This window comes from Aethalodelphis obliquidens, unplaced genomic scaffold (assembly GCF_003676395.1).
Source record: "Aethalodelphis obliquidens isolate GAN/ISIS:26980383/991018 unplaced genomic scaffold, ASM367639v1 scaffold42, whole genome shotgun sequence".
Classification (NCBI taxonomy): Eukaryota; Metazoa; Chordata; class Mammalia; order Artiodactyla; family Delphinidae; genus Aethalodelphis; species Aethalodelphis obliquidens.
This window is the reverse complement of record NW_020837986.1, coordinates 11,023,602-11,041,370: the sequence shown is the minus strand read 5'-3', so window position 1 is coordinate 11,041,370 and position 17,769 is coordinate 11,023,602. Positions and strand designations below refer to the sequence as shown.

Here is a 17,769-nt window from a genome sequence, read left to right as displayed (position 1 = left end):
TGGTTAGTGCCAACATGATGTTCTGTATCCAGGGTACTTGTAAATATGACTGAGCAGGGACAGATCATGCCCAGCCAAGCTGTGCTAACAGCAGAGGTCCCCACACACCTCGAACCAGAACTAGGTCAACTCTGAGACAGGGAGATGGCAGTGGTGGGAAAGGTGCTATTCTGGAGCCCAACAGCTAGGGTGGACTCAGAATTCCTTGGCTGGGCCACAAAGTTGAACGATATTTTGGGGGAAACCAGCAAAGAGAGGGGAAAAGCTGGAAAGAACTTTTAAATTCAACACTGTTTTCTACAGAGATTGGTGGTGGTGGGAGTGAGAAGAGGCCCATGTGTCTGTTAACAGAGGAAGGATGATGTTCCAGTTCCATCCATTCTTACAAATGTGGTAGAAACAAACACATGACTTTCACCTCTCTCTCCCCCAGGAGACACCAGGGAGTGAAATAAACACAGCCACTTCCTGTCCTAATTGCCTGAGATCAGTAATTACTTGTCTGGAGCAGCTAACCATTTACAAGGTCCAAGAGAGAAGAAACAGCTCCTAGCTAAAAAATGGATTTGTGAGTTTTAGAATACTTGCTCCCAAGATCAGGAAGAAGCAGGCTTCCTTCCTTGGATGAAATCATTAGGAAGGAAAAATCTGTTCCTTCTGCTAGTCTACCAGTAAGTGGCATCAGCATCTCCCCAGACACCTCAGCTATTCAACGCCCCTCCCACTCTCACACGCCTTCCACTAGTCACCATGCCCCGTTGACCCACCTCTGAAACATCCATCACTGCAGTTCTCACTCTCTCAGTTTCTCACCAGGAGTTTTCAGCAGCCCCTTCCTTCTCCTCCTCAATGGTCTCCCTGCCTCCCTCCCATCCAGTCCATCCTCCACAGATGTGCTGGAAGGATCCTTTTAAAACACAGTTTAAACTACTTACTCTGCCCTTGTGCAAAAGCAGCCAGACAACATGTAAACAAACGTGCAAGCTGTATGTGAATAAAACTTTACTAAAAAAAAAAAAAGACAGTTTAGATTGATTCAAGCCCCTCTTTAAAGACTTCTGAGGGTTCTATTTCACCTATCAGATTATGTCCAAACTCCAGCAGCAAACAAGACCCTTCACTATCTTGGTCTTATTTCTCCAGCTTCATCTCTCACCATCTCCTACACATCCTCTGTCCTCCAGCTACACTGGATCATTCCCCAATTTCTGAAAACATCATGCGTTTTCATTCCTCTGTCTGTTATCAGGCTATTCTTAGCTGTCCTTTCCTGCCCTCCTTCTAGTAGAGACCCATCCTTCAGTGACCAGTGAAATGTTATTTCCTCTATGAGGCCTAAGCAGAGAAGCTAATAATAGATTATAGTTAACATTTATTGATCACTTACTAGGTGCCAGGCGCCTATCTTCTGTATGTGAAAGCTCTACAGGTGAAGAAACCAAGGCACAGAAACAGAAGGGCTAAGTAACGTATCACATTAAGTAATGGGATTACTGAGCTGATTCTAGTGCCCATCTTCTTAATTCATTCAATGCTCTCATTCAATACTGACACTGTCTTCTAATAATTTGCTAATGTTCCTCTCTCTCCCCATTTGTCTGTGAGTTTCTCAAAGGCAATAAACCTCTCAACTTAGAATCTCTAGCACCTACCACAGTGCCTGGCACACATGATGAATGAATGAATGAATATCATTCAGTGATACATGTGAAATCCTTTTTAAAAATCCAAGTAGGAAACCAATGTTCTTTTTTTAAAAATTGAGATATAACTGACACATAACATTATATAAGTTTCAGGTGTACACATAATGATTTGCTACGTGTACATGTTGTGAAATGATCACCATCATAACTCTGGTTGAAACCAACGTTCTTGAGGAAGGAAAACTTATGAAGTATAAAACACAGAGTACTTTGTGACAACCTAGACAGGTGGGATAGGGAGGGCAGGACGGAGGCTCAAGAGGGAGGGGATATGGGGATATATGTATACATATAGCTGATTCACTTTGTTGTACAGCAGAAACTAACACAACATTTTAAAGCAATTATACTCCAATAAAGATATTTTTAAAAATAATTGAAACAAAAAACACAGAGTAATGAAACATGGGAAAAGCACAAGATAAGTCTGACTCTTGAATAAAACAGAGCCTGCAGCATAGCAGTTGAGGACTTGTGGTAGGGAGCCAGCACAGAGAATGTGGAGTAAACTATCGGATGGCTGAGGCCTCTGGTCTGGGGGCAGAAAAGTGGTGCTGCAACAGTCAGGAGCCTGGTGTGTGGGATGCTGGGGCAGGTGTGGATGGGGCACATGTACAGTCTGAGCAAAAGTGAGGGGGAGGATGGAGGCACACAAGAGACTCAGACAGGGCTGACACGTTTTTTTAAAAAAACTAGAAGAGGCAAGAAGAATGGGTTAGGAAGGCAGGAGGAGGCTATGTGCTTGGGGCAGGGTCAGGGAAGAAAAAAGTAAAAGGTGTCTTCAGATATTTTAGATGAACCATGCAACACGCCAACATTTCTGGAGTGTCTGCCCTATGCCAAGCCGTGCTGGGTGCGGGAGACTGGTGACTCAGACAGTCTCTGTCCTCAGGGAGCTCCCAGTAAACAATGACAAAATATGGGAGGAAAGTACAAAGGAAGTATTCGGAGCGCATCAGGGGAAGCTGACAACTGAGTTTTGAACAATGAGTAGATGAGGCCGGCAGTCCAAGGGAAGAGCATGTGCACAGGCAGGAAGGCGAGGGAAAGAATGGTGTGCTGGGGGTGGAGGGGCAGAGACTATAATTAGCTCAACATGGCAAAAACAGAGTTGGAAGGAGTGACTGGAAGAGGGTGAAAAAGGGGCTTTTGTGGATGTTGGTAACATCCCTGTTTCTTAATGTGAGTGTTGGTTACTCATCATTTTGTGAAAATTCATTGAATTGTACACTAATGATTTGTGCACTTTTCTGTTTGTGTTATACTTCAACAAAAAAGTTATAATCTAAAAAGTCTCAGCAACCAGGTAGGTAGGGGTCACATCGGGGAAAGCTTAGCTTGCACAGTCAATCAAACACATGTCTACAAGCCTAGACATGACATCTCAAATAATGTCTGAAGTGGCAGCCTCATTTGGGCAAGAGCTAGGGCATCCTGCTCATCTAACCAGGAGGAACTATACCAAGAAGACTGTGAATTTTACCAAAAAAAGATATAATCTACCATTTTTCTGCTAGAATGGCCCAGATACCCAGTCACTAGATTTCCTGTACAAGCTCTAGTCTTTGGCCTTATCATAAGAATACTAAAGTAAATCAGTCAAATGTATATGTGCACTGGCTACAGTATCAGGGAATTTCATTATCTATCCAATCTAGCTTTGAATATGTCTTCCAACTCTTTTTTGGTGTCAGCATGGCGGCCACAAGCCTGGGCAAGACCTGGGGTAACACTCTGCCTCCAGGGACTCCACCTTGAAGTGACTTGGGCCGGGGTGGGTGGCAGAGCTACAGGACAGAGGAGGAATGTAGATGAGGTGGAGCTATGGAAACTGGTTCAAGATAAGGAATTCAAGTAGAATGAGCAGAGACTGGGTCACACACTGGCAGTAGGACAGATAGGAATGTGGTCAAAAGGGCTGAGGTCCCCCAGGACACTCAGAAGAGGAAGTTGCACTAGGGCCTGAGAGCAAGCAAGACTACTGGGCAGGAGGAGGGGCTAGGGCCTGGCCCAGTGTTCTATACTCCTTGCCAAGTGTTCTTTCAACAGCACAGTCTTTCTCAGAGTAGTCCATCCACATCAGTGATGATGATGATGACAATTCTCTGAGCACATACTCTGTTCCAGCCACGACTATAAGCATTTTACATGTATTAAGTCATTTAGTCCTTCCAGTAACTCCATGGGGCGGATAAAATTACTATCCCCATTTCACAGATAAGTAAACTGAAGGACAGAGACTTTATTTGCTCAGGGTCACAAAACCAGTGAATGGTGACAGAATTTGAAACCAGACAGTCTCATTCCAGAGCCCCCAATCTGTAACTGCAGCACTATGCTACCTTCTTGATTCTCAATCTATGGCTGCACCATAAAAATCACAATAAGCAGAGCAACTATTTGTTGAGCGGGTTTTGCTAAGGAATCATGCTAAGCATTCTGTGTTTCTTATTTATTCCTCTACTAATCCGTGAGGCAGATCTTATCTCTGGAATCAAACTGAAGCTCTAGAGGCTGTGTGATTTGCCTGAGGCTACAGCACAGGTAACTAGAACCAGCAGGTTTTGGGTTGATCTGACAAAACCCCAGGCTGCTTCATCCTAGAGTCCTTGGGCCTTTGGGTCCTCTAAGACCCTCTTCATGGGTAAGGCCTCATTTATCGCAGAGGAACCTCATATAGAAGTGATGGGCTCATCAGAGCTCAGGTTCATCACTCTGCCATGTTCTTCCAGGGCTGGGCTCCAGGAAGAGGACCTCTCATTTTAACCTTCTCCCAGTTTTCTCCAGAAAGCTCAGGAAGGGGCTTCCCTGGTGGCGCAGTGCTTAAGAGTCTACCTGCCAATGCAGGGGACACGGGTTTGAGCCCCCTGGTCCAGAAAAGTCCCACATGTCGCGGAGCAACTAAGCCCATGAGCCACAACTAAAGAGCCTGCGCTCTAGGGCCCACGTGTCACAACTACTGAGCCCATGTGCCAAAACTACTGAAGCCCGCGCACCGCACTTAAGAGTAGTCCCTGCTCATCGTAACTAGAGAAAGCCCACGCGCAGCAACGAAGACCCAATGCAGCCAAAAATAAATAAGTTAAATAGATAAATTTAAGAAAAAAACAAAAAAAACAGAAAGCTCAGGAAGACCCTGTCAATCCTGAGGGGTCTTTTATTTATTTATTTTATTTTATACAGCACATTCTTATTAGTTATCTATTTTATACATATTAGTGTATATATGTCAATCCCAATCTCCCAATTCATCCCACCACCACTCCCCACCACCTGCTTTCCACCCTTGGTGTCCATACATTTGTTCTCTACATCTGTGTCTCTATTTCTGCCTTGCAAACCGGTTCATCTGTACCATTTTTCTAGGTTCCACATATATGTGTTAATATACGATATTTGTTTTTCTCTTTCTGACTTACTTCACTCTGAATGACAGTCTGTAAGTCCATCTACATCTCTACAAATGACCCAATTTTATTCCTTTTTATGGCAATATTCCATTGTATATATGTACCACACCTTCTTTATCCATTCATCTGTCGATGGGCATTTAAGTTGCTTCCATGACTTGCCTATTGTAAATAGTGCTGCAATGAATATTGGGGTACATGTGTCTTTTTGAATTATATTTTTCTCTGGGTATATGCCCAGTAGTAGGATTGCTGGGTCATATGGTAATTCTGTTTTTAGTTTTTTAAGGAACCTCCATACTGTTCTCCATAGTGGCTGTATCAATTTACATTCCCACCAAGAGTGCAAGGGGGTTCCCTTTTCTCCACACCCTCTCCAGCATTTGTCGTTTGTAGATTTTCTGATGATGCCCATTCTAACTGGTGTGAGGTGATACCTCATTGTAGCTTTGATTTGCATTTCTCTAATAATTAGTGATGTTGAGAAGCTTTTCATGTGCCTCTTGGCCATCTGTATGTCTTCCTTGGAGAAATGTCTATTTAGTTCTTCTGCCCATTTTCTGATTGGGTTGCTTGTTTTTTTTATATTGAGCTGCATGAGCTGTTTATATATTTTGGAGATTGATCCTTTGTCCGTTGCTTCGTTTGCAAATATTTTCTCCCATTCTGAGGGCTGTCTTTTCATCTTGTTTATAGTTTCCTTTGCTATGCAAAAGCTTTTAAGCTTCATTAGGTCCCATTTGTTTATTTTTGTTTTTATTTCCATTACTCTAGGAGGTGGATCAAAAAAGGTCTTGCTGTGATTTATGTCAAGTCAAAGAGTGTTCTTCCTATGTTTTCCTCTAAGAGTTTTATAAGTGTCCGGTCTTACATTTAGGTCTTTAATCCATTTTGAGTTTATTTTTGTGTATGGTGTTCTAATTTCATTCTTTTACATGTAGCTGTCCAGTTTTCCCAGCACCACTTATTGAAAAGACTGTCTTTTCTCCATTGTATATCCTTGCCTCCTTCGTCATAGATTAGTTGACCATAGGTGTGTGGGTTTATCTCTAGGCTTTCTATCCTGTTCCATTTGACCTATATTTCTGTTTTTGTGCCAGTACCATATTGTCTTGATTACTGTAGCTTTGTAGTAGAGTCTGAAGTCAGGGAGTCTGATTCCTCCAGCTCTGTTCTTTTCCCTCAGGATTGCTTTGGCTATTCAGGGTCTTCTGTGTCTCCATACAAATTTCAAGATTTTTTGTTCTAGTTCTGTAAAAACTGCCACTGGTAATCTGATAGGGATTGCATTGACTCTGTAGATTGCTTTGGGTAGTACAGTCATTTTCACAATATTGATTGTTCCAATCCAAGAATATGGTATATCTCTACATCTGTTTGTGTCATCTTTTTTTTTTATGGTGCCAATTTTAAATATCATTTTATTTGACATTGCATTTTCCACTTACAGTACAGTGCTTGTAAAGTGCAGTGTTATTTCCTTTCCCTGTGCACATATTCTATGTTCAAGTATCAAGAATGCCGAGTTTATTACAGCAGCTCAACTTTAAAACTGCCATGGAATTTGCTACAAATTTGGGTCCTTCAGTGTTTTGTGGAACAATGCTAAATCTATGCTAGGTTGGCTTAATCAACCTCTTCAATGGTGGGCCCAGAGGAGGCACCAGCAGATGGAGGAGCTCCACCACCAGGGAAGCCCCCAGGCATTCCTCCTGGCATTCCTCCTGAGCTCTGGTACAGCTTGGTAATGATGGGGTTGCAGACTTTTTCTAGCTCCTTCTGCTGATGTTCAAATTCTTTTTTCTCTGCAGTCTGGTTCTTATCAAGCCAGTTGATTATTTCATTACACTTATCAAGAATCTTCTGTTTGTCCTCATCATTAATCTTGCCTTGAAGTTTCTCATTGTCAACAGTAGCTTTCATGTTGAAAGCACAGGATTCAAGAGAATCCTTCGAAGACAACTCATCCTGCTGCTTCTCATCTTCAGCTTTGTACTTCTCTGCTTCCTGAACCATGCGTTCAATGTCTTCCTTGCTCAAACAGCCCTTGTCGTTAGTGATGGTAATCTTGTTCTCTTTTCCTATGCTCTTATGCACAGCAGACATTGAGGATGCCATTGGCATCAATATCAAAAGTGACTTCAATCTGAGGAACACCACAGGGGGCAGGAGGTACGCCTGTGAGTTCAAACGTGCCAAGCAGTTGTTATCCTTGGTCATGGCACGCTCACCTTCATAAACCTGAATGAATACCCGGCTGGTTGTCCAAGTAGGTTGTGAAGGTCTGCGTCTGCTTGGTGGGAATGGTGGTGTTGCTCTTGAGGACAGTCATGACTCCACCAGAAGTTTCAATTCCAAGGGAAAGAGGAGTGACATCCAACAGCAGCATGTCTTGAACATTTTCAGATTTGTCTCCAGATAAAATGGCTGCCTGGACAGCTGCACCATAAGCAACAGCCTCATCAGGGTTGATGCTCTTATTCAGTTCTTTCCCACTGAAGAAGTCCTGTAGAAGTTTCTGATTCTTGGGGATGCGGGTTGAACTACCCACCAGGACAATATCATGGATCTGAGACTTGTCTAGCTTGGCATCCTGAAGGGCTTTCTCCACAGGGTCCAGTGTGCCACGGAACAGGTCAGCATTCAGTTCTTCAAATCAGGCACAGGTAATTGAGGTATAGAAGTTGATTCCTTCATAGAGGGAATCAATCTCAATAGTGGCCTGGGTGCTGGAAGAGAGAGTGCACTTAGCATGCTCACAAGGAATACGAAGGCAACAGACAGCCTTCTTGTTCTCACTGATGCCCTTCTTGTGCTTGCACTTGAACTCTGCAATAAAATGGTTGACCATACAGTTGTCAAAGTCTTCTCCACCTAAGTGGGTATCTCCAGCTGTAGACTTCACCTCAAAGATTCCATCCTCAATAGTGAGGACTGACACATCAAAAGTGCCACCACCTAAATCAAAGATCAGCACATTTCTTTCTGCTCCAATCTTTTTGTCTAAGTCATAGGCAACAGCAGCAGCAGTTGGCTCATTGATTATTCTAAGTACATTGAGCCCAGCAATAGTTCCAGCATCTTTGGTAGCCTGACACTGAGAATCATTAAAGTAAGCAGGTACTGTGACAACAGCATTAGTAACAGTCTTCCCAAGGTAGGGCTTCTGCTATTTCCTTCATCTTTGTCAAAACCATGGATGACACCTCCTCTGGATAGAAACTTTTTGTCTCTCCCTTGTATTCTACTTGAACCTTAGGCCTGCCTGCATCATTCACCACTATAAAGGGCCAATGCTTCATATCAGACTGGACAACAGATCATCAAATCTTCGTCCAATGAGGCGTTTGGCATCAAAACCCATGTTGGTGGGATTCTTGCAACTTGGTTCTTTGCAGCATCACCAATCAATCATTTGGTAACAGTAAAGGCGACATAGCTTGGGGTAGTTCGGTTCCCCTGATCACTGGCAATTATTTCCACCTTTCCGTGCTGGAAGGTACCCACAAAAGAAAAGGTGGTGCAAGATCAATGCCAACTGCAGGTCCCTTAGACATGGCTGCTGAGCGCAGGCCCAGGTCCGCTGGAGGAGAAAACAGCAATCTGGAAAGCTGCTGCCGTGTTCAATGAGACCTGATTGTGTCTTCTTTGATTTCTTTCATCAGTGTCTTACAGTTTTCTGAGTACAGGTTTTTTACCTCCTTAGGTAGGTTTATTCCTAGGTATTTTATTCTTTTTGTTGCAACGGTGAATGGGATTGTTACCTTATTTCTCTTTTTGATCTTTCGTTGTTAGTGTATAGGAATGCAAGAGATTTCTGTGCATTAATTTTGTATCCTGCGGCTTTACCAAATTCATTGATTAGCTCTAGCAGTTTTCTAGTGGCATCTTTAGGATTGTCTACGTATAGTATCATTTCATCTGAAACAGTGACAGTTTTAATTCTTCTTTTCCAATTTGTATTCCTCTTATTTCTTCTTCTTCTATAATTGCCGTGGCTAGGACTTCCAAAACTATGTTGAATAAGAGTGGCTAGAGTGGACATCCTTGTTTTGTTCCTGATCTTAGAGGAAATGCTTTCAGGTTTTCATCGTTGAGAATGATGTTTGCAGTGGGTTTGTCATATATGGCCTTTATTATATTGAGGTAGGTTCCCTCTATGCCCTTTCTGCAGAGTTTTTATCATAAATGGATGCTGAATTTTGTCAAAAGCTTTTTCTGCATCTATTGAGATGATCATATGGTTTTTATTCTTCAATTTGTTAATATGGTGTATCACATTGATTGACTTGCATATATTGAAGAATCCTTGAATCTCTGGGATGAATTCCACTTGATCATGGTATATGATCCTTTTAATGTGTTGTTGGATTCTGTTTGCTAGTATTCTGTTGAAGATTTTGCATCTATATTCATCAGTGATATTGGTTTGAAGTTTTCTTTTTTTGTAGTATCTTTGTCTGGTTTTGGTATCAGGGTGATGGTGGCCTCATAAGATGAGTTTGGGAGTGTTCCTTCCTCTGCAATTTTTGGGAAGAGTTTAGAAGGATGGGTGTTAGCTCTTCTCTAAATGTTTGATAGAATTCACCTGTGAAGCCATCTGGTCCTGGGCTTTTGTTTGTTGGAAGATTTTAAACCATAGTTTCATATTCATTACTTGTGAGTGTTCTGTTCATATTTTCTATTTCTTCCCGATTCAGTCTTGGAAGGTTATAAGAATTTGTCCATTTCTTCCAGGTTGTCCATTTTATTGGCATAGAGTTGCTTATAGTTGTCTCTTAGGATGCCTTTGTATTTCTGCTGTGTCTGTTGTAACTTCTTTTTCATTTCTAATTTTATTGATTTGAGTCCTCTCCCTCTTTTTCTTGATGAGTCAGGCTAATGGTTTATCAATTTTGTTTCTCTTCTCAAAGAACCAGCTTTTAGTTTTATTGATCTTTGCTATTGTTTTGTTTCTATATCATTTATTTCTGCTCTGATCTTTATGATTTCTTTCCTTCTGCTAACTTTGGGTTTTGTTTGTTCTTCTTTCTCTAGTTCCCTTAGGTGTAAGGTTAGATTGTTTATTTGAGATTTTTCTTGTTTCCTGAGGTAGGATTGTATTGCTATAAACTTCCCTCTTAGAACTGCTTTTGCTGCATCCCATAGGTTTTGGATTGTTGTGTTTTCATTGTCATTTGTCTCTAGGTATTTTTTTATTTCCGCTTTGATTTCTTCAGTGATCTCTTGGTTATTTAGTACTGTGTTGTTTAGCCTCCATGTGTTTGTGTTTTTTATGTTTTTTTCCCTGTAATTTATTTCTAATAAACCATAGCGTTGTGGTTGGAAAATATGCTTGATATGATTTCAATTTTCTTAAATTTACTGAGGCTTGATTTGTGACCCAAGATGTGATGTATCCTGGAGAATGTTCCGTGTGCACTTGAGAAGAAAGTGTAATCTGCTGTTTTTGGATGGAATGTCCTGTAAATATCAGTTAAATCTATCTGGTCTATTGTGTCATTTAAAGCTTGTGTTTCCTTATTAATTTTCTGTCTGAACGATCTGTCCATTGGTGTAAGTGAAGTGCTAAAGCCCCCCACTATTACAATAATTACAATAGTAACTATTGTGTTACTGTTGATTTCCTCTTTTATAGCTGTTAACATTTGCCTTATGTATTGAGGTGCTCCTGTGTTGGGTGCATATATATTTATAATTGTTATATCTTCTTCTTGTATATTTTTTATAAATTTATTATTTATTTTTGGCTGTGTTGGGTCTTCATTACTGCATGCAGGCTTTCTCTAGCTGCAGTGAGCAGGGGTTACTCTTCCTTGCAGTGCACGGGCTTCTCACTGCAGTGGCTTCTCTTGTTGTGGAGCATGGGCTCTAGGTGCACAAGCTTCAGTAGTTGTGGCTCGCAGGCAATAGAGTGCAGGCTTAGTAGTTGTGGCTCACGGGCTTCACTGCTCTGTGGCACATGGGATCTTCCTGGACCAGGGTCTGAACCCGTGTCCCCTGCACTGGCAGGCATATTCCTAACCACTGCACCACCAGGTAAGCCCTTGTTCTTGGACTGATCCCTTGATCATTATGTAGTATCCTTCCTGGTCTCTTGTAACATTCTTTATTTTAAAGTCTATTCTATCTGATAAGAGTATTGCCACTCCAGCTTTCTTTTGATTTCCCCTTGCATGGAATATCTTTTTCCATCCCCTCACTTTCAGTCTGTATTTGTCCCTAGGTCTGAAGTGGGTCTCTTGTAGACAGCATATATATGGGTCTTGTTTTTGTATCCATTCAGCCAGCCTGTGTCTTCTGGTTGGAACATTTAATCCATTCACATTTAAGGTAATTATTGACATGTATGTTCCTGTTACCATTTTCTTAATTGTTTTGGGTTTGCTTCTGTAGGCCCTTTTTTTTTTTTTTTGCGGTACGTGGGCCTCTCCTGTTGTGGCCTCTCCTGTTGTGGAGCACACGCTCCAGACGCGCAGGTTTAGCGGCCATGGCTCACGGGCCCAGCCGCTCCGCAGCATGTGGGATCTTCCCAGACAGGGGCATGAACCCGTGTCCCCTGCATCGGCAGGGGGACTCTCAACCACTGCGCCACCAGGGAAGCCCTCTGTAGGCCCTTTTTCTTCTCTTGTGTTTCCCACTTACAGAAGTTCCTTTAGCATTTGTTGTAGAGTTGGTTTGGTGGTGAATTTTCTTAGCTTTTGCTTGTCTGTAAAGCTTTTGATTTCTCCATCAAATCTGAATGAAATCCTTGCTGGGTAGAGTATTCTTGTTTGTAGGTTCTTCCCTTTCATCACTTTAAATATATTGTGCCACTCCCTTCTGGCTTGTAGAATTTCTGCTGAGAAATCAGCTGTTAACCTTATGGGAGTTCCATTGTATGTTACTTGTCGTTTTTCCCTTGTTGCTTCTAATAATGTTTCTTTGTCTTTAATTTTTCTCAACTTGATTACTACATGTCTCAGGGTATTTCTCCTTGGGTTTATCCTGCCTGGGACTCTCTGTACTTCCTGGACTTGGGTGGGTATTTCCTTTCCCATGTTAGGGAAGTTTTCGACTATAGTCTCTTCAAATATTCTCTTGGGTCCTTTCTCTCTCTGTTCTCCTTCTGGAACCCCTATAATGCGAATGTTGTTGCGTTTAATGTTGTCCCAGAGGTCTCTTAGACTGTCTTCATTTCTTTTCAGTCTTTTTTCTTTATTCTGTTCCATAGCAGTGATTTCCACCATTTTGTCTTACAGGTCGCTTATCTGTTCTTCTGCCTCAGTTATTCTGCTATTGATTCCTTCTAGTGTAGTTTTCATTTCAGTTATTGTATTGTTCATCTCTGTTTGTTCTTTAATTCTTCTAGGTCTTTTTTAAAGATTTCTTGCATCTTCTGATCTTTACCTCCATTCTTTTCCCAAGGTTCTGGATCATCTCCACTATCATTATTCTGAACTCTTTTTCTGGAAGGTTGCCTATCTCCACTTCATCTAGTTGTTTTTCTGGGGTTTTATCTTCTTCCTTCATCTGGTACATAGTCCTTGGCCTTTTCACTTTGTCTATCTTTCTATGAATGTGGTTTTCATTCCACAGGCTGCAGGATTGTAATTCTTCTTGCTTCTGCTGTCTGCCCTCTGGTGGATGAGGCTATCTAAGAGGCTTGTGCAAGCTTCCCGATGGGAGGGACTGGTGGTGGGTAGAGCTGGGTGTTGCTCTGGTGGGCAGAGTTCAGTAAAACTTTAATCTGCCTGTCTGCTGATGGGTGGGGCTGAGTTCCCTCCATGCTTGTTGTTTGGCCTGAGGCGACCCAGCACTGGTGCCTACAGGGTCTTTTGTGGAACTAATGGTGGACTCTGGGAGGGCTTACGCCAAGGATTACTTCCCTGAGCTTCTGCTGCCAGTGTCCCTGTCCCCTTGGTGAGTCACAGCCGACCCTGCCTCTGCAGGAGACCCTCCAACACTAGCAGGTAGGTCTGGTTCAGTTTCCAGTGGGGTCACTGCTCCTTCCCCCTGGGTCCTGATGTGCACACTCTTTTGTGTGCCCTCCAAGAGTGGAGTCTCTATTTCCCCCAGTCCTGTCAAAGTCCTGCAATCAAATCCTGCTAGCCTTCAAAGTCTGATTCTCTGGGAATTCCTCCTCCCATTGCCAGACCCCCAGGTTGGGAAGCCTGACATGGGGCTCAGAACCTTCACTCCAGTGTGTGGACTTCTGTGCTATAATTGTTCTCCAGTTTGTGAGTCACCCACCCAGTGGTAATGGGATTTGATTTTATTGTGATTGCACCCCTCCTACCATCTCATTGTGGTTTCTCCTGTGTCATTGGACATGTGGTATCTTTTTTGGTGAGTTCCAGTGTTTTCCTGTCAATAATTGTTCAGCAGTTAGTTGTGATTCTGGTGTTCTCCCAAGAGGAAGTCCTGAGGGATCTTTTAATATTATCAAGAGTAACAATCAGCACCACCATTTACTGAGCATCTAGTTCATGCTCCCACACTATGCTAAGTGTTTCACATGCACCATCTCATTCATTTTTTTTCCTCCTCATCTCATTCTTTACATTTACTCTATGCAGTAGGGACTGTTTCAGTCCCCATGTTATAGACAAGGAAACTGAGGTCCTAAACAGTTAAGTGACTTGCTTAAAGTGATAATGCCAGGAAGTGCTAGAACTAGAATTAGCTATCAGATCTGTGTCGACTGAAAAAAAAATGCACAACCTAAAAGTTGAGAGTTATGTTTTATGTGGCGGACAAAACTGAGGACTTAAGCCTGGGACACAGCATCTCAGATAGCTCTGAGAGACTGCTTCCAAAGACGTAAGAGAGGAGCCAAGATATATAGTAGTTTTTGCAACAAAGACCATGTAGTCGGAACATCAAAAGATTACTGTTAATTAGAGAAAACCAGGTATCTCAAGTTAAGGAATTTAGCGCTTTTCTATGTATGGGAAGATGCAAGCGTCTGGGCTCTCTGAAATCATTCCTTTGATATGCACCTCAGCTATCTGGGCCTGTGCTTTCTCATCCTGAGTCTCCTCAGGGTGCACCTTCAGGGGTGGCTGCAGTGGCTGACCTCTAGATGGGGAGCATCCTGTTTCTATCCTGAGTTCCCTCGGGGCTCATCATAGGGGCAGCTGTAATGTGATGGCTTGAGGGCTGTGACACATTTGTTTACTGATTTTGCAGGTAACATTTTTTCATTGACATCTGTCTGACATCACAGCAGCCTGAGCTCTTACTCTGAACCACCTCTGATAGTACTGATTCTTCTTTTTCCTTGGGAAGCAAGCCCTGTCACTCAGGTCTCTTTTGGTGGAATAAGGAGAATCAGAAGGGTCCTTGGGCGGCAAACCTCAAGAATTTCTAGTCTGGAGCATCTCATTGTTGACAAACACCAACAGTGAATAAGCAGGAGTACCTATTAACACCTGTTTGTTTTCCTTTTGAAAGCCTAATGAAGATGACTTCAGAGGGATGGAGTATTTTAAGTAGCTCCTTCACCAAAGCCCCAACCTTTGAAGTAAAACCCAAGCTGCTCCACTAAACAAATCAATCTTGCCCACAGATTTGAGTTTCCTGGCCAACACCCCAACAAGGACATCACAATACAATGGCCTGGGCTTTCTCCTGGCCTGTGGCTCTCAGCGTGTCCCAGGCAACCCTGGGCTGCCACAAAGAAAGTCAAAGGAGGGCAAGTAGAAGGAGTCAAGGGGACAAAGCAAATGAGGCCACTCCCTTCTGTGGGGGCACCTGCTCCACGGAAGTCTGGGGAGAGAGGTACATAGTTTACTTCCACTGTCCCTATCTTCTTATCAATCAATTTATTTTAAATTATGTGCTCATTGAAGAAACTTTGGGAAAAAACAGATATGAGGAGGAAATAAAAATTACTCACGAACTTACTCTGCAGAAACAAATATTACTCTTTTGGAATCTATTTCTATTTGTGTTGTAGTTTTAACATAGTTGAGATTATACTTTATTAAAATATACAATTTTGTATTCAGCTTTTAAAAAATAAATGTATCCTCACATAATTTACAATTATTTTCAAATATCGTGTGCATGGGTAAACTGTATTTTCTTTAATTACATGGGCAAACCGTGTTTTACTTAGCCATTCCTCTCTCTACTTTGAAGTATTTTCCAATTTTTCTAATCATTATAAATAATCCTGCAATTAATGACTTAGCATCATAAAGCTTGGTCTGTAATTCTGCACTACTTTAGGATAGGTTATCAAAATTAAAATTCATAAATCAAAAGAACAAACACTTGAACTACTGCCAAACTGCTTCCCAAGAGGGCTGTACTAATTTATAAGTCAACTTGCCATGTGGGAAAATGCCAGTTTGATAGCACTTTGCCAGAACTGAGAATTATCTTCTAAAATCTTTGCCAATTTGAAAGGGAATAAAAAACCACTTCTTTGTTATTTCAATTTGCTTTTCTTTATTAGTTATCTAAGGAGTTGAATATTTTTTCATAGTTTTTGTCATTTAGATCCCTTCTTTTGTGAAATCTCCCAACTGTTTTCTTCTTTAAAGAGTGAATTATTCCTTCACAAATTTTATTAAATATCTAATTATGTGGTACAAATGTGAAATATAGAAATATGACCTGCAGATTTTATAACTGAACTTTGTATATACTGCTAATAGGGATTACTAATATATTCAAAGAGAATAGTTCAGAGACCTAACTAAAATAGAATTCTTCAAATATTTTAACAGATTAGAAATGTTACTTGCGACAGTCTCTACTTACAGCTGCCAACAATGGAAAATAACTTAAGTGTCCAGCAAAAGGGAAGGCCTAGGACCCCATGACAAACATACCTGAGGAATGGAAGTGGAGGTGGGGTGGGGTGGGATGATAAAAGACTTTTACTTCTCATTTCATATGTTTGAATTTCTTTTATTTTTACCACGTACTTGAACTACTCCTAAAATTTTAAAAACTTAAATTTTGATGTAAAGAAATTAACAAATGTGACTAATGTCATTCATGATTCATACGAAACAAGTAATAAAATTAAAACAAAATTGTGCATACAATATTACAAAAATGTTCATAAAATTCATTTGACAGAAATCTAGAGTGACATAATAAAAAAATTTTTTTTCTGTGGAACCAAAACAATGTGGCTGCAAAGGAGTGACATATAACTTTTTTACATTTTTTCCCCCAAACAAAATCGTTCCATTGACTTAAAGGGTCTTTTGAAAGATGTTCTTAAAATGGCATACTTTACATTTTTGTGTGAGACTTCTATTGTACACACCTCAGAGAGCATGTCTTTAGTCTTTCTACCTTTGTGCTCAGCTATTTTAAAGGTGACATTTCCAAAGACCAGTGCTCAATCCCTTCTGCCAGGCTGCCTCATACAGTCCTTACTTTAATGGACACCAGGCATCTTCATAAATGAGTCTACCTGAGCTGGACACTCTGGAAACAGGAACTGAGGCAGGGGATGTTCACAGACAGCAAAGAGTCATTTCAAGTAACCTGATAATAAGTTAAACTAAATGACCTACAGAAAGACTAACTACAACCACTCCAAGAGAAGCAATGTCTTATGAAGACCTAAGTCATTCCCATGTGCCACCCTAGAAAAGGTAAGTAAACTCTAAGTAAAAGGTCCTATGTACAACTTTTGAGTCTTTATTTCCTCAGTGTGCAAATTATTCAGCAATAATGTAGGGAAATAAGAGCTCTCATATACTTCTTATCCGAGTACACGTTGGTAAAACTCTTGAAGGCAATTTAGTGATAAATTTCAGAAATCCTAAAGAAGGTATACACGCAGTGACACAATAATTCTATTTCTAGGACTTTAGAGTAAGAAAATAATTGAACATGTGTGTGACAATTACTGTTAGAAATTACATTAGAAAATTAACTGTATGGGAATTCCCTGGCAGTCCAGTGGTTAAGACTCAGCACTTTCACTGCTGTGGCCCGGGTTCGATCCCTGGTTGGGGAGCTAAGATCCCAGAAGCCACATGATGAGGCCAAAAAATTTAAAAATTAAAAATTAAAAAAAAGAAAGAAAATTATAGTATTATTTAAACAGCTGAAAACTGGGAAATTAACTAGATATTTAATAGAAGTTGGTTAAAGAATTTCTATTTATTCATCAAGACAACGGAACAGTAAGCAGCCATGAAAAATGACAGACTAAATGTTTACTGACATGTGGCAGACTGTATTTTTGTCCCCAATTCTTAACCCCTCCCTACATCCAGGCTCTTTGCCATATAACTTTGCAGTGCCCCGCCATTGTGGACAGGATGGAAATACTCACACCTGAGATCAGCCATGTTTTGTTTTGATCAATGTGATGTAAGCACATGTGATACAACCAGAAACTTTAAAAGCTCAAGCCTGCCATCACTATAAGAAGAATATGCCTAAATTAGTCCCCTGGTCCATGAGGATGACAGACATGTGGTGAAGAGCCCAGCCTAGATGAGCCAACTACAGTCAGCTGCCAATGCATGAATGAGCCCCGATGAAACCAACAAACTGCCTAGCCACATTCAACCTAGATCAGCTGACACCTATCTGACTTACAGACACATGAGCTAAGTGAATGCATATTGTTGTTTTAAGCCACTGAGTTTTGGAGTGGTTTGTCAAATAACATTTTTGTGATGACAGTTAAC

The 17,769-nt window shown here is 41.3% G+C and overlaps 1 protein-coding gene and 1 pseudogene across 8 annotated transcripts in view; both read right to left on the bottom strand.

Moving 5' to 3' along the window:
* The window catches only part of PIGU (phosphatidylinositol glycan anchor biosynthesis class U), a 126,751-nt gene that overhangs the window by 72,400 nt on the left and 36,582 nt on the right, over positions 1 to 17,769 (bottom strand). The window lies entirely within an intron of this gene.
* LOC113605293 (heat shock cognate 71 kDa protein pseudogene) lies at positions 6,468 to 8,843 on the bottom strand (annotated as a pseudogene).